The 15,766-nt window shown below is 43.8% G+C and overlaps 1 protein-coding gene across 3 annotated transcripts in view; it reads left to right on the top strand.

Moving 5' to 3' along the window:
• The first annotated feature begins 9,048 nt into the window (after positions 1-9,048).
• KANK1 (KN motif and ankyrin repeat domains 1) overlaps positions 9,049-15,766 on the top strand; it is a 189,509-nt gene continuing 182,791 nt past the window's right edge. Inside the window, exon 1 of one of the 3 annotated variants that reach the window (XM_045840132.1) lies at positions 9,049-9,083. The gene's annotated coding sequence lies outside the window, so the exon portion shown is untranslated. The remainder of the gene's footprint in view (positions 9,084-15,766) is intronic. The other 2 variants (XM_045840133.1, XM_045840131.1) reach the window with 2 other exon arrangements.

Raw genomic sequence — 15,766 nt, 5'->3', positions numbered from 1 at the left:
TTTGCCGCAGGCCCATTAGTGCCTCGCTGGTAACAGCAGGCTTCTTCCACCTCCGCTGCCCTTTCCTGCAGGGGGAGGAAGAAAAAAAAAACAGGCTAAAATTTTCATTCATTTTCAGATTATTTTATTCCACCTTGGAGAGAGAAATCCTGGACTTGAGCCCTGTTTCCGCCACTTACGGAGTGGTCTGAGCTTGGCCGTGTGAGCTGATCTCAGCTACTCCCACTGGAAAGGCCAGTTACAATAACATCTCCTCTGTCTCCTTTACAGGAGAGAGGGTTGTTGGGAGAACGCAGAAGTCAGGGTACATGGGAAATGCTGCTCATCTGCTGTGTAAAGAATGGAACGTCAATAGTGACCGCCACTCTCATTTGGGGTCGGGATTCCCTATTACTGCTCTCTGTGGACATCTATAACCTTGGTGTTATGGGTACAAGTGAAAGCCTCAGGCAGTATTAAATGTATTATTCTAAGAATGACATGGCTTCTGACACTGGTATTTTGCAAACCAAAGACTGTAATTTTGAAGGTAACAGAATGCTGCACTGGCTGGTGTGGCTCAGTGGATTGAGCACAGGCCTGAGAACCGAAAGTTTGCTGGTTTGATTCCAGGTCAGGGAACATGCCTGGGGCGCCAGCCAGGTCCCTGGTTGGGGGCATGTGAGAGGCAACTGATTGATGTATCTGTTGCACATTAATGTTTCTCTCCTTCCTTTCCCCTCTCTCTAAATGTAAATAAATAAAAAAAATTTTAAAAAGATAATTAGAATGGGAAGTGTTCTGGAAAATTGAGAACCTATGATTGGCAAAGAGGTATTTTTTAAAAGTACTGGGCTAGGGGTTAGGAGACTTGATCTCTAGTCCTTCCTCTGTCAGTGGCCTTGAGCCAGCGCGGCACCATTGTGGCCTGTCTTCCCCCAACCTGTAAAACAAGGGTGCTTGACCCATTGTTTCTTAACAGGGAAGAATGTGGGAAGAGTCACCAGGGAAGATACCCAAAGGCAAAACTTTATTTTGCTTTCCTTTCTGTGTTTCCGAAGCATAGGAAAGCACTTGACATAGGATAGGTACTCAGTAAATACATATTTGTAATAAAGGAATAAAACATTTTGAAAATTCATAGGCCTGGCTCCACCCCGGAATCCTCTTGCAGTATAGAGTAGAAGCTGCACGTGTTTTCAAGAAGCCTTCTGGATCATTTTGCCAAGCACCCCTGGCTAAGAACTACTACACTCAAGAAGCCCCAAGGTTCCTTACACATGAAGTGGCCAGATTTAGCAAATAAAAATACAAGATGTTTGAATTTCAGATAAACAGTACAAACTTGTAATATAAGTATGTACCATGCAATATTTGGTTGTTGCAACTTGCATAATTAGATAAGGCTACTGCTTAGGCTGAGGGTTAGGGCCAGAGAGTGGCACTATGACACTGGCCCAGATCTGGGAATCAGACAGACAGTCTTGGTTTGATTGTCTGTTCTGATTGTGTGTTCTTGACAAATGGCTTAGCTTCCCTGGGCTTCATAACTACAGTATCAGTCCTGTACAATTGCTAGAAGTGTTAGAGACAACGTAGGTACAATGGCTAGCATGTATCTAATAAAGTTTAGACATTATTACTGCAGTTGATATATTTAGTTGGTTTAAAGAAAAAAACCTCAGTATTGATGAGACCTTTATTGAATGGACTGTCAACTAGTAAATTGTCCTTCTGAAATGACCAAGCTCACAGTTAATATTCCAGGTAGACCCAGGAAAGTTAGACTGGTTGCTGGCCTGGCACACAACACCTCTACCTCCAGGGGAACAAAGCATACTGACCAGTAATGGATTACACAGGATAAATAAAGGAAGTTCTTTGATTTCACTCCTTATGAAATGTCATTTGCTGAACTTCCTTTTTCTAATGTCAAAGATAAATATTTGTTCAGGTTTTATAGGGTCACTCTACAGAGGAATAGGCCATTGCTTGGGCATGGAAATACTTCATTCCTGACCTAGCTTATTTCTCTTCTAGGTTAAAAGCATCTTTTGTTTCCAGAGTTTTTGTTGCTTCTAGAAATTTCTAATACATCTTCTCTGGTTAAAAAATAAAACACATATGGCAACAAATGTGGAATGCTCATTAAAAGGAAACAATTCTCTCTAGAAACATGTATTTGGACAAAAGTCTCTAGATAATTTCATTATCAAATTTAAAGAGGTATGGCTGGAAAATAAATTGACCATTAAATTTTTAGCTGAGCTAATCTGATGGTCAGTTACTTGCATTAAACTCCCTCTCATCATTTCATTGTTGGTCCAACACATCATATTAGTTGTTGAGCCTCCATTGTGTAGCAGAGACTATCGAAGGGATAGGGATCCTCAGTGAACGAAACAGACCCAAATCCTTGCCTTTGTGGAGCTTGTGTTCTGGGGTAGGCGGAGACATGAAAGTATACTAAGTAAGTGCATTCTGTAGCGTATGGGCTGTAAGTGCTATGGGAAGGGAGAACAGGCGATGGAGCATGGGAGTAAGTGACGGTGGTGGCGTGGCATTACGGCCAATAGTGGGCCTCTCTGGGAAGGTGACCTCTGAGGAAAGGAAGTGATAGAAGGAGCCATCCTGATGCTGAGGGCCAGGAGAGGAGTGTTAAGTACACATGACCTAAGGCAGGAGTGTGTCTGGAGTGTTCCAAGAGCTGCAAGGACGGCAGTGTGGCTGGGGTGCAGAGAGGGAAGAGCAGAGAAGGGGGAGAGAAGACAGGTTAACCAGTGTAGTCTTAATCATGATGAAGGACCTCAGGAATTTAACCTCCAATTTTTAGTCTTTATTTATTTACTCTGTGACTGCTAGGAAATTCTGAATTACTTCCCTGGAATGATGGTCCTTTGCTTGTAAACCATGAGTAGGTTAGAGATGTTTCACAAAACTATGTCTAGAGGGAATCAGTATAGCTTAGTGATGATATATGTGCTTTAAACGATCTGAGTCTGTAGTCTGACTTACTGTGCCCCTGAGCAAGCTCCTTAACCTCCCTGTGCTTCACGTTCTGTCTCTGAGAAGTAAAGCAGCTCACAGTACCTCCTTTGCAACTGTGAGTTGTAGGAGAGGGTCCATGGAAATTGTTTAGCATAGTGCTTGGCACATAGAAAGTGCTAAGTTAATGTGATTATTTTTAAAAAGCATAATTAGAAGGATGAGGTATTTTTGAAATATCTATTTCAGTATTTATCTGAAATGTGTATTTCGTAACCAAAGCATGCTTTTGAGCAAAAAAATGTCCTATTGTTGTTATTAATAATTGTGGTAGCCATCCTCTAAGATGATTCCCCAATGATCCCTGTCTCTGAGTATCCACCCCGGTCCCTTCTTTAGTCTCCCACATTGTCCTAGGATCTATGAGACCACACCATATGGCAGCAGTGATGATAGGTCACTTTTGAGATTAGGTTATAAAAGCCCTGGCTGGTATGGCTCAGTGGACTGAGTGCTGGCCTGCAAACCAAAGGGTCATTGGTTCGATTCCCAGTCAGGGAACATCCCTGGGTTGTAGGCCAGGTCTCCAGTAGGGGCACACGAGAGGCGACCACACAGTGATCTTTCTCTCTCTTTTCCCCTCTCTCTATAAATGAATGAATGAATTCTTTAAAAAAATAAGTAAAAGACACTGTAGCTATCATTTTGGCTGTTCTCTCTCTCTTATTACTTGCTTGGGGGGAAGCCAGCTGCCTTGCCAAGAGCAGCCCTGTGGAGAGGCCCTCTGTGGAGAGGGTGCGAACTAAGGCCTTCTGCCATAACCATGTGAGTCACAGCCTTCTTGGAAGTGGACCCACATCCCTGGACAAGGCTTCAACGACAGTAGCCCTCATTGACATGGTGACTGCCACTTCATGCGACACCCTGTTAGACAGATAAAAGACGGGCAACACAGAGTGGGGAGCCCTACTGAGGCGCACAGACTAGAACAGAGGGCAAACATGCGCGTTGGTCAGATAAGCAAACTGCCCTTGAGCCGACCTGAGATGGTGAGTGCGAAGGAGCTGGGTGCACTTACTGGTTGAGATAATAATAATAATAGCTTTATAGAATTCTGTATGTTTCCTGTCATTCCTAGGAATGACAGTAGACAATAAAATCCTGTACGTAACTGCCTTGGCTCCAAGTCTCAAAGCTGAATTTCAGAGAGGGTGCTGCCCCCGAACTAAGCCATTGGTCCCAGACCCAGAGTCTGCCTCCTCTCCTTTCACCACTCTCCTCCCCTCCTTTGGCTGTGCTTTGTCAGGCTGTGCAATTGTGCCTGGAAGAGAAAAGTCGTCTAAGCCCTTCTTTGTTGGAAGTCAACACTGCATTATACATACCAGGTCTCCTTTGAATACCGCGTTCGGCAAAAAGCCCTGACGTAACCAGAGCAGGGAACCCTCATTTCTCCACCTTGGTCAGTCCTGGTGCTCAACCTTGGGCTTTACCCACCCACCATCCTGACAAGTTTTGAGGACTGCTAGGTAAGCAAGCTATCTTTAACATTTAAAAAATAATTAATAATTAAAGGGAGCTACGCTCAACTGTATCAAAGAACATTAAACATGACTAATTCTAAAACTGCATCAGGCTCATGGCCATCGATCTATTGAACCAGACGAAGCCCTGCCAATGGGGAGAAAAGACAACACTTTAGTGGCAAGACTGAAATTGTACTGACATCAATGTTCCTGACTAGGTTTCAACTGTGATAAGCTAATTGTCATTGAATGTGGGGTAGCCTCAGGGCCCCACCACCCTGAAAGACTCCCCTACCCTTTAGCTTCACTTGGAGAGCCTTCATTTTTATCTTTCATTAAACGTTTCTTTGATTAAAAGACTCTGAGGCTCAAAGGCAGCTCAGTTATATGAAAATTACTGGGTTGCCCTGGCTGGCGTAGCTCAGTGGATTGAGTGCGGGCTGCGAACCAGGCATTGTAGGTTCGATTCTCAGTCAGGGCACATGCCTAGGTTGCAGGCCATGGCCCCCAGCAACCGCACATTGATGGTTCTCTCTCTCTCTCTCTCTCTCTCTCTCTCTCTCTCTTTATTATTTAAATAAATTAAATAAATAAATAAAATCTTAAAAAAAAAGAAAATTACTGGGTTGGAGAATAGTCATATGAGGTAAAATTAAAAGGTCACCAGATCAAAGTTTCCTTGCCAAGGAAGAAAAAGCTTTGGTGACAATGACTTAGTGCAAACTATCACCAAATTTTTTTTTAAATGCTATGCACATGCTATCCTAGCTGGAGGTGATTGGTGCCGAGTTCTGACTCTGCACTCTGGCCATCTGCATTTGAGTCCTGCCTCCACCGCTTCCCACAGTGTCTTCCTGCAGGTACTTCAACCTTCTTAAACCTCCATCTTTAATTTTACAAATTGTGGGTAATAATCATGCCTACCTCACAGGAGAAGTAAGAGCTCAGTAAGCGTTTTCAATGATTAAAATTATAGTTTAAACTATAATAATACTTTATATCTTCCTTAGGCCAAAGTTAATTTTGTATGTGTGTTAACTCCCCTAAAAGACAGCTAGTTTCTTGGGATTCTTCGTGTCCTTTATAAAGCTGAACCCAGTGTTCTGAGCACAGTAGGCCCTCAATAAGTATTTCTTAAATAAGTAAATGTTCTAAATATAGTTGTTCTACAGGGACAGGCTTGTACACCTAATCCCTCCACTTAGCTTCCTAGAATTCCCTATACCTTTTGAATCCCCTATAAATATTTTATAATAGTAACAATGACATAATGAATATCCTAATTGTGAGTAAAGATTACTCTTAGCTCAAATTTCCTGCACTAGGGTCGTGTCCTTCAGCAACATATAACATGTATTTGAACAGGGCTCCAGTTTAACGCAAAGCGAACACTTACGTCTAAAATAACTAAAGCAAATGAATCAACGCATCCTTTACCTTCCAAATCATTATTTCCAGGAACCACAAGGGTGAGACTATCGTGTTACAGGTTGAAATAAATTAGGTCCTCTTTTTTTTTTCTAGATTGAGAGAATTATCTTACGTGTTTTCTGGCACCCCAACAACTGGCTTTGACATCCATTTCCTAAGCTGAGCAGGGCCACATGATGTCACTGGGGCACTCTCAAATAAATAAATAAATAATCCGTCACAAAAGGGCCTGTGGAAATTTGCTATAATCTTAACAGTGGCTATACCTAGGAGATGGAGCCGTAAGTGATTGTTATTTTTTCTTTATCTTCTTATATTTTTCCAAAGTATTTTTTTCTTATAATTGGCATGTATTATTTTATAGTCTGAAAAACTATTGTGTTAGCTTATAACATCAGTGTTAGCTTATGTTATAACATAAATATATGACTATCAAATTAAAACACATGTGTTTCAAAGATCACTGTCAAGAAAGTGAAAAGACAATTCACAGGATAGGAGGAAAAGTTTACAAATCATATATCAGACAAAGGACTAGTATCTTTTATCAGCTTTAAGTAAAGATCTCTTGTAACTCAACAATAAAAATTTTTAAATGGGCTAGGGGTTGAATAGACAGTTCTCCAAAGAAGATATACGGATAGCCAATAAAAATATGAAAAGATGCTCAACATCATTAGTCACCAGGGAAATGCAAATTAAAACCATAAGATATCACTTCATACCTACTAGATATAAATAATCAAAAAGATTAGAGTAATAACCATTGTAAAGGATTTGAATAAATTAGAACCTTCATGAGAATGTAAAATAGTACAGCCACTTTGAAAATTTTTTAGTTCCTCAGAAAGTTAGTTATAGAGTTACCATTTAGCCAAGAAATTCTACTCCTAGATATAGACTCAAAAGAAATGCAAACAAATATTTACACAAAAACTTGTACACAAATGTTCATAGCAGCATTGTTTATAAAAGCCCAAAAGTAGGAACAATTTAAAATGTCCATCAACATATGAATGGATAAATACTGGTATTATCTGTACAATGGAATATTATGCAGCTATAAAAGGAATGAAGTACTGATACATGCTATAGCATGGATGAACCGTACAAATATTATGTTAAATTTAAGAAGCCAGACCCAAAGTCTACCTGCTGCATGAAGTGTCTGGAACAGGCACATGCATAGAGAAAAAAAGTAGACCCGTGGTTGTCTGGGACTAAGTGTGGGGAGCGGTGCTGGGGGATGACTGGAATGGATTTTTTATCAGAATGATGAAAGTGTTCTGGACTTAGTTGCGATGGTTGCATAACTTTGTGAATAATGCAAAATCAGCAAAATACCCTTTAAGAATAAACTTGTGGTATATGAATTGTGTATCAATAGAAAAATGATGAAAAATGAAGATTTTCAAATATAAATCCAGTAAAAATTCAGAATCTTCCACTCTCGATTAGATTTGCCAACTTTTGAGGGTCTATGAAATAAATGCTTCCTAATTGTAAGGAAGGAGAAATGAAGGGTTCAGGGTACTTCGTGTAGGCAGGAGTCCCCCCGCCCCATTTTCATCTCCCTACTCATCACCTTGGGAAGGTTTTTTTTTTTTTTAATAGAATCATAGATATTTGGGGAGGGGTGTATTTTAGAGAGAACCTACTGAATCCATATACCTATTATACAGATGAATAAACTGAGGCCCAGAAGGAGTTTATTTACTGTTACCCAGTGAGTTGGCAAAGGGGCTATGACTAAAAATAAGATTTACTGTCCCCAGTACCTTTGAGCTGCCCTTTGCTTGTCCTCTTAAAAAGCAAGGACCATCAATTTCAGGAATTGGCATATCTTTTGCCACCAACAAGTGGAGGAGCACTGATTTCCCCAGCTTCTCCTCCTTCAGAGGCCAGCATTTCGACTTGTGAGGTTTGATGGCTCTTCACTTTAATCTGTTTGCAAAAAATATTGTGACGTGTGTAAGGCCCTGCTGGGTTGTGCTGTGAAGGAGAGCTCTTAAGCAAGTCAGTAATGAAAGACCTGGCATTAATGTTTTTTGTCTTAGTAATACTTGGTTTTTGTCGGTCCTCCTGTCCTGTTTATTCAAACTGTCTTCAGACTGAAAGAAGACTCAAGTCACAGCCTCTTAACCCTTCCTCAATCTCTCTTGCATCCACTGAAATTGCTCTGAATCCAGTGTCTGACGTCCTAGTTCAGTCCTCAGTTCCCGAGGCAGGCACTGCGTTTTCTTTGGAGTTCGCCGAACATCTGCGCCCTTCTGGACACGCACTTTTTCCTTTCCACGGAGGATTCTGTCCCGAGGCCAAGCAGAAGCGAACGCACGGAAGACAGAAGGCCGGTCCAGGGAACAGCGGGAGGTTTTTAGCCGCCTCTCAGACACTGACCTGCTCAGGCACCTGCAGGAAACGAGACTCTTTCGTGCTCCAGAGTCCCGCTCTCAACCCCGACCAGAAAACAGGCCCACAGCACAGTGCAAATTCTTAGCGGAGTGGAAGGAGGCGGCAGTAAAAAGGCACTAGACGGGAGTGTTAACGTGCCACCCCTGCGGCACCCAGGGACGCCTCGGGAGTCAGAGATAATAGATCCTAATTGAGGCAAGTTTCACTGGGGGTGGGGGGTCGTGGGGGCAGGGGAAGAGGTAGGGGGCATGGGCTATTTCCCTCCCTCGTGGGGAAAACTAAACACAAGTGGGCAGAAGGAACGCGCCTGGGCCGGGTTTTAGCGGTGCAGTGGCGGAAGGCCGGGTGCGGCGAGGAGGTGCGCTAAGGTGCTCGTGGGCACTGTGGAGTTGGGGCCGCGCGCAGGCGCACTGAAGCCCGCGCGGGCCGGTCTCGGGGTACAAAGAAGCGCCGCGGAGAGCCGGGTATCCTGGAGGTTTCAGGGGCCGCCTCGGGTTCCCTCCCGCCCAGCTCCGGGACGCTACCTCAGTCATTTCCCACCCGGCGTCTGAGGCTTACTAGTCTCCCCCAACTTCGCTTTGCCTTGGTTGCAGGACCCGGGTGGATACCCTGCGTTTCGGAGTTTAATTCTGGCGCTGGCCAGCCGGGGGCCGGCTCCGCCCCCTCCGCTCCGCCCCTCCTCCGAGGTCTGGGAGCCGGGCCGAGCCAGCGAGCCTCCCGCCGGGCGCGGCAGGTTGGCGAGAGCGCTCGGAGGTGAGTGGAGCAGGCGTCTACGCTGCGCCGTTTTCCCCAGCGGGGTGGGCGCGGGGGCGCCCGGACTCCGATCTCTTCCCTGGGCCTGCCTCAGCCCAGCCGGGCAAACTTGGCGCGCGCCGGGGGGCGCACGGCGGCCGTGCTGGAGCGGAGGGGCAGTCCAGAGGACTCCCTCGCACTCCGTTCCCTCAGCAGCTCCGGAGCGGGACTAGGGACAGGGTCACCCGCGTTTGGCGCGCGCGCTGCTCGGCCTGCGTGGAACGGTAGCGCCGCGCGCCGGGCTCCAGGCAGCGGGGAAGTCCTGCCCCGGCCGGGGGCGCACTGCCCTGTGGTGCCCTCAGGCCCTTTAATCAGCTCGGGATGGGGCGAGAGATTCTCTCTTAGACGTCTCCCCGTGAGTTCTTGGCCACAGGAGGGACTGGCGGCCGACCCCATTATTCTGCCCCAGAGCAGCAGGTGGCCTCGAGTCGCCCTCAGCCGACTCAGAGATTACTCGGGTCAGGGTTGGAGGGGCCAGGAAGTGGGGGAGGGGTGTGGGAATTTTGGGCTTCTGGGCTCGCGGAACCCGGTCCGTGCTGCGTGGGCTTCTGGAGCATCAGCAGCAAGTCGAGGGAAGGGGCGAGTGTCCTTAAGCGGACTTGGTTCCTGAACGCCCCCCTCTAACATGCCACTTAGGCAGATGCGCAAGGAATGCTGCGCTCAGGGCAGCTACCTCCTGCCCTTGACTATTCATCCCCTCCACCTGGATCCCCGTGGAATTTTCTGAGGCAACTTTTCGCGGTGAGTCCTGCAGGTCAGCTAGAGCTGTGCTGCACAGGGCGGACTTGGTGAGGGCTTTGGCCGAGTTAACGTGAAAAACAATCTATGGCGTCCCCCAGCGCCCGCTCTCTGCGCGTCATCTCCACGGAGGTTCATCTTGTATTCAATATTAATGAAATAGTGTGTCAGAACGAGGGTGCTAGACTAACAAGAAGATTAATAATCCAGATCTATGATTGTGCAGTTTCTTGCCTCACCTTCATCCACCGCCCCCCTTCCCCATCGCACCTCTGAGCTGGGTTGAAATCAGGGCCGGTTTTCTCATTTTTCATTCATGAGTTTATTCAGCTTGATTTTAATTTTTAAATTAATTTTTTTTAGTTTTATTAATTTTAGAATAGAGAGACATCGATCTGTTGCACTTATCCACACATGCACTGGTTGACCCCTATATAATCCCTGACTGTAGTGAACCCCCAACCTTGGCATCTGGCCCCTCTAATCAATGGAGCTACCCGGCCAGGGCTCAACTTGAGCTTTAGGTAGTATTTTTACCTGGTAGTTGTTCATTTCATCTAACTTTTTGTAAAAAAAGTGGGTGTTGGGCACTCCTCCAACTGAAATATAATAAACATGCCATACATTTACCCTTTTGAAGTGCGCAGTTCAGTGGCTTTTATCATATTCATGAAGTTATGCAGTTGTCATTACTACCTAATTCCAGATGTTTCCCAAAAGCTGCCACATACCCATTATCTGTCACCTGTTAGTAGTCATCCTCCATTCCCCACCCCCCACCAGCCTAGTACTCCCTCATTTTAAGGTGAAATTTTCCCAAGATAGAGATTAAGAAAACTGAGAAATTATTAACTTAAAGCCTTTTCCACTTAGTAGATTTTGGGGAAGGAAGGTGCTGCTGCTGAGGTGATGGCAGAAAAATTAAGTATGGGCAGTCCTATATCAAGCTTAAAATGTCCAAGGATGAAAGAGAAGCCCCATCCTTAGACATTTCAATCTTCATACACAAATTAGGAATGTGATTTATCCTCTAGGATACAGGGGTGCATTGAGACACTCTTTTTGCTCTCTAGATTTGCTGAGTCCACAGATTATTCTAGTTGAAGTTCTGCCTCAGCAAGAGTGAGTTTTGAAGAGGGGAGGAGGGTATTTGCATTTGCATTGTGGAGGATGGAGAAGTTAGAAAAAAAAGGGGGCTGAAGATTTAAAAATGTTTTGTTTTAAATCATCCAAAATGGCCCACAGAAAGAAATGACAAGCAAGTGGCCACTAAAATCTATACATTCAAGACTTAGGTCCATTTTGTGAGTGTCACCATCTGCTCACAGATAGTCGCATGAACTAAACTGCTCCTGCATCAACCCTCTAGTCCAGGGGGAAGGAGGATGGGAAAGGGTCTAGTTGGAGGGAATTAAAGGAATTGAGGAGGATGTAGGAGAATGGCTGAAAGGGGAGCGTTTGTGGGAGCTGAGGTCTGTTAAAACGGAGTAGCTGTAGGATGAGTAGATTCAGAAGCGGCAAAAGGGATCTTGGTGAAAAATTAACAGATAATTTACTCAGCATTTGTTGGATTATTTGTGCATGTTTTTAAAATCACATTTTAGTGAGCCGAGTTGAAGCTAGGTAAATCATGCAACAACCACCGCACTTCCCTTCCGCTCTCCAATCAAATAAAGAAGCCAACTTGGTTGTAAAGTTATAGGATATTTTATGCCTCTTGCATGGGTGGCTTGTCTTTTTTTTTTTTAAGTAATTAAAAAAATTGAACTGTAACATACGATATGACAGATTTTTACAAAATGTGTATAAACTTAAAACCAGCACCAAGATCAAGAAACAGAACATTGCCTTATTGCAGAAGGCCCCGCCTGCTCTTTTCCCATCAGTCCCTCTCCCCAAGGGCTGGTCTAACCATAGATTAGTTTTGCCTGTTTTCATGCTCTGTATACATGGGATCAGTGGGCTCATGGAGTGTGAATGTATCTTGTTTCTTTTTCTCAGCGTTGCTTGTGAGATTTAGCCAGGCTGTTGCAAGTGGCTGTAGTTCAGTTGTCATCACTGCTGGTCAGTATTCCATTGTGTAATTACACCCTGATTTATTCATCCATTCTAGGATTGATGGGCATTTGAGTCCTTTCTTAAATTTTGTCAATGGTGAATTGTGTGACTATGAACTTTCTAGTATGTCTTGATACACATGTGCACGTTTGTATTGGGTATGTACTCGGCAGTGAATTGCTGAGTTCTAAACTAGTGTTCAGTTTAGAAGATAACAATAAGCAGATTGCAAAGTAACTGTACAGCTTATACTTCTACCAGCAGTGTATGAGGTCTCTGTCCTATTCTTTTAAATTCCAAAAGCAGTAGACTTACAGAGAATTTGGCAGATGGGCAAAAGGTGACCCATGTTAACCCATCTCAGCAGACTGATTATTTCTGTTGTGTTCGATTCCAGTGCTTTTCCATGCCTGTTCATATTTTTATGAAGTCATATTCCTAATATTCAATTTAGAATCTTGTTTACATCTTGATACTGTATCATTTAAGAATATTTTATTTATTTATTTTTAGAGAGAGGCGAAAGGAGGGAGAAAGAGAGGGCGACATCAATGTAGGAGAGAAACATTGATTAGCTGCCTCTTGTACCCCCCAAATTGGAGACCTGGCCTGCCACCCAGGCATGTGCCCTGATGAGGAATCGAACCGGTGACCTTTCAAACTGGTGACCTTCCCGTTTGTGGCACAACTCCCACCCCACTGAGCCACATCAGTCTGAGCTTGACACTGTGTCTTACAGTTGATCCTGTCTCCATGACTTTTTAATTCCTGTGCAGGTCCACAGTCCCATGGCTATGTTTCCGTTTAATCTCCCCAACATTGGAAGTGTGTTAAATTCTGTAGTTTTATTGGTACACAGGGTGGGACAAAAAAACTGGCCTTCAGCTGTGAGTATTCAAACTGGTTTTTCTTGTGTTATTTATTAATTGTTGTATTTCCCATAGGAATAACTGTAAACCTACTTGTGCCCCACCCTGTGTGTTGCTGAAGGAGTCATCTTTGTACCTGTGGTTTTTGCACTTCTTTCGGATTACTTTATAAACTAGAGACTTTCCTTTGACGAGTCTGGATCCTTATTGTTAAACTGTTACCCGCAGAATCAGGTTGTCCACAAATCTAGTATAGAACTCATTAAAGAAATCTTAAATTGTCAGTATGTTACTTGCAAAAGGTGTCTCATTAGTTTAACTTGCAAATTAAACTAAATAATGGTGAGGTTCACCACGATATCTTCTTGATAAATAGCATAAATACAACTTCTGTTGTAATTTTACTTACTAGTCATGTAGTATTTTTCTTTATAAGCTACTTCTTTGCAAAGGTACTGAGCTAGGAGCTTTAGGGGTTATAAAAAAGGTCATACCATTGAGTAGTTTATGGTTTTGAAATTCTATGCAAAAATGAACAATATCACCTAGGCAGAATTCGTATATGAGACAAAGGAGTGTTTAGTTCAGTTAACAGATACTGAGTGTTTATATGAGTTCTGAGTCACTAACAAGGTCTTTCTTGCCTGGTTGGTTAAGGTTGGCTTCCATAAGTAGTTAGACTTGAGCTGAACTTTAAAAGGGTCTTTAGAAAGTGACTAGGGGGGCAGGTATTTCTGAAGAAGAAAAGACCACTGAGCTGTCTCAAGTGGAGAGATTAAAGTCCACAGACCATTCTGGATAACAGGGATGATGCTGTTCCCTTACCATTCTTTGTCTGGAAGATACTGAAAACAAGCAGACTAATATAAAGATGGAAAAATGTTTAGAGCAAAGAGCCTCCCAGAGTTCATAGCAAATGGGGAGACAGATATAGGATTGTAGTAGGAGTCAGAAGGATGAAAATAGCTGATATAAATGGTTCATTCTGAAAATGTAGGGGATGGAGAAATTAATGCTTGGTAGGGAGATTTGGGTGATATCTAGCGACACTGGGCCTTGAACCCTGTACAGGTGGAGATGAAAGGGCATTGGTGTTTAGGTAGTAGCTTTGAAGAAGCAAAGTAGTCCAGCAGGGCTTGACATACAGTAAGTGTGGTCAGTCACCTGCTTGGATACCCAGGTGAATGGCAGTTTGAGTTTGTGCCTTTACTTGGTGGCTTGTGAATACTGAAAGAGCCTGGTGATCTTTGTCGAAATGTAGTTCTGGACCCAGACTTACTAGTTTGAATCCAAGTTCTGCCACTTGATGTGTGATCTTGGTACAGTTACTGAACCTCTCTGTGTCTCAACTTCCCATCTCTAAAATGAGCATAATAAAGTCACCCCCCTCGTGGGAATATTGTGAGGATTAAATGAATTTAAACACATGGAGTACTTAGAAGACTGCCTAATATACAATATGTGCTAAATCTGTTTGTTGTTTCTTTAATTTTTAAAATTCCTTTTCCCTAGTTTTACTGAGGTATACTTGACAAATAAAATTGTATATTTGAAGTGTACATCGCGATGATTGGGTGCATGTGTACATTGTGAAAGAATTGCTCTCAACTAGTAAATTAACACGTCACCACTATACCTATTTTGTGTGTTAGAACACTTAAGTTCTACTTCCTTAACTAATTTCAGTTATACAGTACATGTTATTGAATTTCTGAAGTCATATCTATACATTGTAAGAATGCAATAAACAAAGAAGGGTTTAAAATGCAAACTAAAACCTATCACTTTTCTCTGATCCTAGTTCAGAGTATAGTCTCTTTTCAGGTGTCTTAACTGATGACTGTCTATTTATTTTAGTTCTTCTGGTGGTTATCAGTAAACAAACTACCTTGAAATTTTGTGGCTTAAACGATTGTTTCATGGTATTCTGGCCTCTGTGGGCCTGGGATCCAGGTGGGGCTCGGCTGGGTGCCTCTGCTCCGTGGGATGTTGACTGGGGGGGCCTCTGCGGCACTGAGCTGATGAACGGGCTGGTCTGCGGGGTCTGAGAGGGCTTTGCTCCCAGGCTGTGTGCCTCGGTGGGGCGTGGCTGGAAGGCTGGGCTCAGTGTTGTCTGTTGACCAGAGCCTACACATGTGATAACTTAAGCACGGTGGCCCTAGATGGTCATACCACTTGTGTGGCCACCAGATTTCCTCCATGTACAGTCATGCTCCATGTGACGATGGGGATACATTCTAAGAAGTGCATAGCTGGATGATTTCATTGTTTGAACATCAAAGAGTGCACTTACCCAAACCTAGATGGTATATCCTACTACATGCCCAGGAGGTCTGGCTACTGCTTCTGGGCTACAAACACCTGTGCAGTGTGTCGCTGTACAAACCAGGAGATTAAACCAAGCACCAGCAAGTGATGCACTCAAGAGATAAAGTAAACCTCAAAGGCAGGAGGCTGCTGCGAGTGCAACGTGGCGTACTTAGGAAGACCACCCAAACTGTGGAGGGCAATCTGCTTTACCCCAGATTCACTCATTAGAATGTTAGTCTCATCTCAAAACACCCTTCGTGTCGGCACATATGGTTAGCTCAAGCTATGAGCACCTCACGGGAGCCAGTTGGAAGTTTCCTGGCCTTTTATGACCTCGCCTCCAGAGTCACGCGACTTCCCTTTTACTGTTGGATGGAGCAGTCGCGGAGCCTGCCTGGACTCGAGGGGAGGGACATAGACCTGCCACTCCATGGGAGGAGTGTCAAAGAACTTGCAGCCTTCATTTTAAACTGCCACCGTCCATACTACTTGATTTTGTAAATTTGACCGTAGCTTTTAACTCCCTGCTAAGGAAGAAGGGAATTTATTTTGCCTCTCACTTCTCTTCTCTTCCCTCTGCTTCCCAGTATGCTCTTATTTTCACCTTACTATCTTTAGTCCTCTTTTTGTTAGTTACCTTTCTAATTTTAAGTAAAGCATTTTATATTT

The sequence above is a fragment of the Phyllostomus hastatus genome, unplaced genomic scaffold (genome assembly GCF_019186645.2).
Source record: "Phyllostomus hastatus isolate PE091 unplaced genomic scaffold, TTU_PhHast_1.1 phas_contig_34, whole genome shotgun sequence".
Classification (NCBI taxonomy): domain Eukaryota; kingdom Metazoa; phylum Chordata; class Mammalia; order Chiroptera; family Phyllostomidae; genus Phyllostomus; species Phyllostomus hastatus.
The sequence above is the reverse complement of the archived record's forward strand: the minus strand, read 5'-3'. Positions and strand labels throughout refer to the sequence as shown.